Source organism: Ursus maritimus, unplaced genomic scaffold (genome assembly GCF_017311325.1).
Source record: "Ursus maritimus isolate PB19 unplaced genomic scaffold, ASM1731132v1 scaffold_9, whole genome shotgun sequence".
Classification (NCBI taxonomy): Eukaryota; Metazoa; Chordata; class Mammalia; order Carnivora; family Ursidae; genus Ursus; species Ursus maritimus.
Genome location: NW_024427107.1, coordinates 61,400,068 through 61,407,579, shown reverse-complemented (window position 1 = coordinate 61,407,579; position 7,512 = coordinate 61,400,068). Strand labels below are relative to the sequence as shown.

General features: G+C 40.6%; 1 protein-coding gene across 3 annotated transcripts in view; it reads right to left on the bottom strand.

Annotated features, from left to right (window-relative positions):
- Positions 1 to 7,512, bottom strand: part of DEPTOR (DEP domain containing MTOR interacting protein) — a 136,262-nt gene that overhangs the window by 46,174 nt on the left and 82,576 nt on the right. The gene's annotated exons all lie outside the window — the stretch shown is intronic.

Below are 7,512 nucleotides of genomic sequence, written 5' to 3'. Positions count from 1 at the left end.
AAAGAGTGTAATTCTCTAGATGCCACATGACCTTGTAGTCCACACACCGTCCCAAATTCTTTCCACGTGCCATGCACTTTAAAAATTTGCTAACCAATTCCTCTGGGGGAGCTTGGCCTGACCTCACCTCTGATCTAAAGTCATACTCTTCCTCGTGTTGTCCGAGCCCTATGCAACCTCCCGCTGAGCACTTACCACACTGTGCCCACATTGCCCGTTCAATTCTCAGCCTTGTCCACTCAACTCTAGGCTCTCTCACGGCTTCATGTAGTCATGTGTCCCAGTGCCCAGCACAGTGCTAGTCTCATATCCATACCTCCATTCATTTTTAAACTTCTGATTTTGAAATAAATATAGACTCACAGAGAGCTGAAAAAATAATACAGAGACCACATATCATGTGTTTGTTTGTTTGTTTGTTTGTTTTGGTGGGGGGGGGGAGCCCATCTCTTTCTTCCAACCAAGTCACTCTGCTTGAGGGCCCAGACTGTGTCTTAATCATTCTGGCAACCTGAAATCCTAGACTACCATGTGTTTGGCTCAGAGTATGTGCTCAGTAAAAGACTGGCAGTGAATAGCCTATCATGGGTAGTCAGATAAGCAACATGTCCAGAAGACAGCTAACTTCAAACTATTTAGTGGCTAGTCTATACAACAGTTCTCCCTAAACCAGGGTGTGGGTTTGTGGTATGTCATGAAGAGGTTAGTGGGCCACGGGAAATTGGAACATTAAGGACAATGCATTTGTCTTTCCTAAAACTAAATGTGTTCCATTTAAAGCCTTTCCTTTATTCTGAAATGATACCATCACAACTTTCTTGTCCATTCATCCATCCATTTATTCAACTCACATTTATTGACTTAGGTTGACTACATGCTGTGTACATTTTTTTGTCCTACAATTTATGAAATGATGGTAAAAAGAGATAAAAGGGTTTTAAGTACTCATTCTTGGCAATTTTTTTTGAAATGTGAAATTTAAAATTCTGTAAATCACTAGGAAAATAAACTAACACAACCCACTGAGAATCATATTAACTCATTTATCAGTAATGGTAACCAGTACAGCAGCCTCTCTAGGTATTTCGCAAATAGCATCACATCCGCGCTGGCTCTACACTGACAAATGCAATCTAGGGTTATAGCTGTATTTATCATGCACATTTGCTGTGAGTAATTCTGGTTACATGACTATTCAAGTCTCAGAAAGGTGGGTCCCTATTAAGAGGGTCCCCCTGCCAACTTTTAACTTAACGATTCATATGGGTGTTTCACTGTCTTTAAATGGTGACAAACTAGCCACTTTAGCTAAATGAATGATGTTGGCCACAAAGACAAATATACTTAATTCAGTGGTAGTTCTGCAACGTTCTTAGTAAATAAAGCATTCTTGGATTCAGGAGATGCTGAATGCATCCTGGACCAAGAGATGAGCCAATTATACTTTAATACGATATCTACAAATAGTGGTTCTTTTGAGGATAGTCAAATTTTTCTATAAATTTACTATATCACTACATTCAATAATACTATAATAAAATTTTGTAGAGAAGTTATTTATTTCTGGCAAACTTATCTGAGTTTATTGAAATTTTTAAATCTTCAAGGTGAATCTTAAATTGCAACCTGAAAATATACAGTTCTGTATACATTTATTAATATCTACTGCTTTCTATTTGGACTGTGAATTATACAAAACATTGGCTCTGGTTTAAATAAATCCAGAAAAACACTCTAAATTCAAACAAATTCCAGATTGGCTAAAAATACTTTAAAAAGTATTTTTAATTGAAGCGGAAATTTGACTACCAATTTAATCTCCTCAGGCTTTAAATACCAAGACCTAGAGTGGAAGTCATACCCATGCTCCAGTCTCCACCTCCCCAGCTCTCCGCCACCTACAGCTCAGAGGGTAAATTTGGCATCTGAGATAAGATGAAGGGGTTAAATTCAAATAGTCCTTATTCGTCATATTCCCTCTCCAATAGGGCAAATGACCTTAAATGTGACCGAAGCAGGGAAAACAAAAACTGGATGAGATAGAAGACCACACCTGATGAGCATAATGCCAAGTGGATTGTAAGAACTCGAAAAATTACACCTTTATTATTTTACAACCGCGGTGGTTATGTTTACAACTACCATCACGTACTGATGATGATGCCGTTTGGCTCATGGGAATCCAATCTTATGACACACTATATTTAATGCTCCACTTCAATGTTCAAGGGCTTATTTGGATTTTAGTGCCTCAGGAGCAGCCGCACTCTGTGAAAACGAATGTCTCCACGTGATCATCCCCCAGCTGTGCGGCTGGAACAGATGGAGTCCAATTCTCCCCTCAGAATAGAAAAGTGACAATTGCATGTGTCACCTGCATTGTTTTCAACGAATTATTTTGCCTTTAAAGGGTTCTGTTTTCTCTCTCTCCCATGAAAAGGTTAATGACACGAACACTGAGTTTCATGCATTTGCTTTGTCTGCGAGCACAGCCTCAGGTGTAACACAGATAACTGCAGGCACAAAAGCTTCAAGAGTGCGGGCAGACAGCGTATCATAGCATCAATCAGTCACTCACAGCATCTATTCATTTATCCAACAATGTGAGCACCTACTAAGCGTCGCACGCCAGCCCAGCTGTCTATCTTAGCATGGTGACTGGAATATGACACCTCCTCTGCTCCTCCTTTCAAACTCATCGAGACCAAAGTCTGCTAAAAGAGACATTGCTTCAGAGAAGAACAAAACAATTAAGTTGGGACTTCATTAAACACTCTCGTAGGCTCAATAACTTTTAGAAACTAGTATTACTCAATAAAAAGCAAAGGTACTAGAGTTAGCTGACCTCAGTTTTGATGCCAGTTCTGCCCACCTGACTAGCAGAGTGCTTTGGGCAACTTACTCAACTTTTACCTTTGCACGGCTTTGCTGTGAAGGAGAAATAGGATAATGGATGTGAGGGATTTGGAATGTCATCCGAAATGGAGTGGTTTAAGTCTTCTTGCTCTTAGACTCCTAAAGACTGACCTGAGCCTCGGTCATTGAAGTTCCTGCACAGAACCTATCTCTTCTGTCTCTTCTGCCCTTCTTTCAAAGAATATTTGGCATCTACCACACACAGTTCTGCCACGTTTTCATTCATGAAAAATATGAAATCTTAACCAGATATCCAGGTCAAGTTTGGCAAGTGTCCCAGTGGAAGACAGCTAAACCTCAGGAGTCTGAGGAGAGCAAGAAATAAAGGAGTCAGTTAAGACACAGGATGTTTAAGGAAGTAACTAGATTAAGAAAGCCATTTTTATAGCCATAAATTACACATGTAGAGTCCTAAGAAATAAGCAATGGCTAAATGACATATAGTTTTTATTCCAGATAAGGAGTTGATTCTTCCTACACTTTTAAGACATTCACTATATTAAATACAAAAGCCATTCACCACATAGGCGACTTACTCTTTGGTAAACACGGAAGAAATAACCTAAACTCTGGGGGGGGGGTGGAAATTAAAGAGAAGGAAGGAAAAATCTTTTGGGGGATGGTGATTGTGGCTCTAAATCTTGAGGTTTTTCCAATTCTTTACTTCTCAGATCCCAACACTATACAGAACTTTTATTTAAAGTAAATGTTGTGACATACACAATTTGACAAATTTCATTCTTAGCTCCTTGAGAATATGAACCTCTAACCAGGAAAAAATAAGAGAATATGCAAAGCTGACATTCAATATCTGGTTTGCTAGTTTTCTAGTTTCAATTACGGCTGTCATTGAAAAGTGATAATTAGGGGTGCCTGGGTGGTGCAGTCGTTAAGCGTCTGCCTTTGGCTCAGGGCGTGATCCCGGTGTCCTGGGATCGAGCCCCACGTCAGGCGTCCCTGCCCCCCTGGGAGCCTGCTTCTTCCTCTCCCACTCCCCCTGCTTGTGTTCCCTCTCTCGCTGGCTGTCCCTCTGTCAAACAAATAAATCAAATCTTTTTAAAAAAAAGTGATAATTATTTATCCATTCAATTTATAATTTCTGGGACTTATGAAGACTTCCTTTTCAGATGGGTGGCAGTCCCAAGGGGCTTGACTTGGCTTGGTATTAAATCAGACATAAAATAAGAGGAAAAGCAGACACAGCCAGAAAGCTGAAGCCATATAAATACAAGAGGATCTAGTTGCTTAGGAAAGTGGGGGTTCTAGAAGCACTAGGCTCACAATGTTGTTGATACTTGGTAAAAGAAAAGAGATCCTAATTCACTGCATGCCTTTACTTTTCAGAAAGCATGAAAGAAATGTCATGTAGTCTACCAAAATAATAAAGTGACATTCATATATTCTTCTTTTTGTGGACAATGTGGCTACATTTTTCTCTTATAAGTTATTAGGATGGCTTTAGCAACAGAAAGAGACCTTACAAAGTGATTATCTATAAGGGGAAATTGGCTTCTACGCCACTGACACATGTAATCTAAAGATGAATATAAGAATCTATCATCTTGAAACCTACAAATTCAGCTGAATATAAAAAACATTTTAAGCTACTTATCTAGTTGGAGGGAGGAAGGTCACATACTTTTGTTCATCCTTGAAATGTTTGCTGGCAAATGGCATAACACAAGAGCCATCGTGAAGTAAGCCAACTGAATCCAGCAGTGTGATAAGGGGGGGTGGGAGGGAGTTGGGGGGAGAGCATGTGCAGTCACCAACTGCTCTCTGGGTGGCATCTCATCAGATCTTTTAATTTTTTATTTATTTTTTAATTTTTTAAAGATTTATTTATTTTTTTGATAGAGTACGAGTGGGGGCGGAGGGGAAGCAGAGGGAGGGAGAGAGAGAATCTCAAGCAGACTCCCCGCTGAGCACAGAGCCCCCCAATTGGGGCAGGGGGCTTGATCCCAGGACCCCGAGATCATGACTGAGCCCATATCAAGAGTCAGCCACTTAACCGACAGAGCCACCCAGATGCCCCCATCAAACTTTGTTAAAGGACGGTCTTGGATCTGGGATCAAATACGTAACTTAGCAGAGTGAAAGACGGGGGCAAGAGGGAGGATAATGGCTATTACAGTGAAGAAGAACGATCAGCAAGGATGAGGTGGGGGGGCACCATACTACACATGCAAACTGGGGCCAAAGCTAAAATGTCTTCCAGGTCACCTTTAAGAGAGGACACCCTCGCTGGCTGTCATGATTAGCACCCTCTTCATCACCGTCCTCCGCAACAGAGGTGGGTGTGGCTCACTGCTTCCCCCAGGGCTCCAGGGTGGGTGAAGGATCATTCTGGGCCATCAAGGCTGTCACTCCACCCTACTTCTCACTCCATTTCCTCTCGCTTGCTTTCTCATCTACTAATCCCTGTACCTCCTCATAAAAGGACACTTAGCACCTGCAGACTTTGCCTAAGAGTACTGACAAGCCTCAAGGCGAAACAGGTGGCAGATCTAGTCCTTAGACTTCGGGTTTCTAAAAGGCAAATAAATTCTGCATAGGAAAATGCTGCACCTTCTCTGCCAATAAGTCCAAAGCTTTCTGTGGTCTCACACGTCCAGCAAAGGCTCTGCACTCTGGCCTCCCTGCTCCTGCTGTCACCATCCTTCAGAGTCCAAGCAACTCATGTCACTTAGTAGGCTGCAGATTTAAAAAACTGTCAAGGCTAAAAAATATTCATTCATATCATGCTTTTTAATCATGTGTTTGGTGGAAAACATGCATTGAGAACTAACTACAACAGAAGATTAAAGCTGTTTTTTTTTCAATCTGAGCTATACTTAAGGCCATAATTACCCATCTCAAACCATCCTAAAGGAATGCAGAAGTTGAAAGAGCGCTGTTTCCTAAAGCAGCAAAAGTCCTTGATTCAAGAACATTGAGCAATTGTGTTTAAGTGCTATGCCAGGTAAGGACAGAGCTAGGTGCTTGGGATACAAAACTCTTCAAACAGCAATAACAACAGTGAGTCAGAGAACTGAAATAATTACATCCTGAGCACTGACAACATTAAGAAGAGGATATGAAAACGGAAATTGGTTTTAGGGTATACAGTCCTATTAACTGATATTACCAAAACAAAACACTTCACATTCGCAAAGTTAGAACCCAATTACGCTAACTTAACTGATTGAAGGGAGGAGAGAAGATGGGAGAGAGACAAGGAAGAAAGATGAAAGTAATCTGGTAAAGACAGCAGAAAAGAAGAAAATCAAAACATGAAATCGTGATTGTGTAGGTCTCTGCAGCTTCTGTGTCTTATTGCCAGAAACGTAAAGGGAATAAACAGACGGTACGTAGGTCAAATGATGTTTTCTTCTTCTCTATGCATCATTAAATAATAGCTGGGCGAGTTCCAAAGACTGGAACCTTCATTGCTAGAGATAAAACTCAAAACAAAGGGTATGTTTTTCAGAGACTAAATCATACCATATGCACAAAGGTCTAAGAACAAATTTATTTTGTCCAGGAAATGGAATACTTCACATACAAAATGCAACGAACAAATTTTGAGACTCTGTTCTAGATCTTTTGGAATTGTTGGCATAATTAAAAGGCCTAATTAAAACCCCTCAGTGTGGATTTATTTAACATGGATACATTCAGCGCACAGTATGGATAAGATACTGTGTAAGACCAGCATGCATGAGGCCATCGAATTTATATTGAGCTCTACCCACCAAGGCATCTGATGCTGAGAATGTTGATGATAACAATAATGAAAGTAACAATGGCTAACATTTATTGAGCGATACTCGGTGCCAGGCAGGCCCTCTGCTGAGCACAGGCATGATTATATCATTGAGTTCTCATAGGAGCACTAAGAGACAGCCAGTAGAATTATTCCCATTTTACAGACGAGAAAACAGGATTATACAAAGTAAACTTGCCCAAGGTCCCATAGTTATTCACTGGAAGGACAAAGCCAGAAACACTGACAGATTAACTCTGGAACCACATCCCTTAATCTCCTCTCCAGACTTTCTCCCATCCAGAAATGTAATAATGCCAATGAAGAGGTAAATGAGCTTACAAACACCAAAAAACCCAGTTTATCCCTCTTGTATTCTTATCTCTAGCTTACAGAAGGCAGTTGGATGGGCACATTTTCCACAAAACTCTTCACCAGGCCAGAATGTTTATTACCTTGGAACTGCTCATCGAAAGGACAGAATGATGACGTAGAAAACATCGGTCTGGTCTCAGATGGCCCTGGGCTGAACGCCAGCTTCACTCTTTTTTTTTTTTTTTAAATGATGAACTGCATTGTATTTGTCCAAATAATACAGACAATTTTTTCCACTATCCATTACACTCAGCCTGAGAAAATACTGCCAGAATCTTCAAAGATGATTCATCTTTGATACTCATGTTTTGTCTCATGCTGGATGCCTGGTCTTTACTAAGTTACTTAACTGCCCTGAGCTCCAGTTGTATTCATCTGGAAAATGAGCTGAAGAAACAACAGAATGACATAGATAAAAGGCCTGTTACAGTTTCTGGGCCAGGGACACCCCACTGATGTTGTCCATGTGTGGGTTT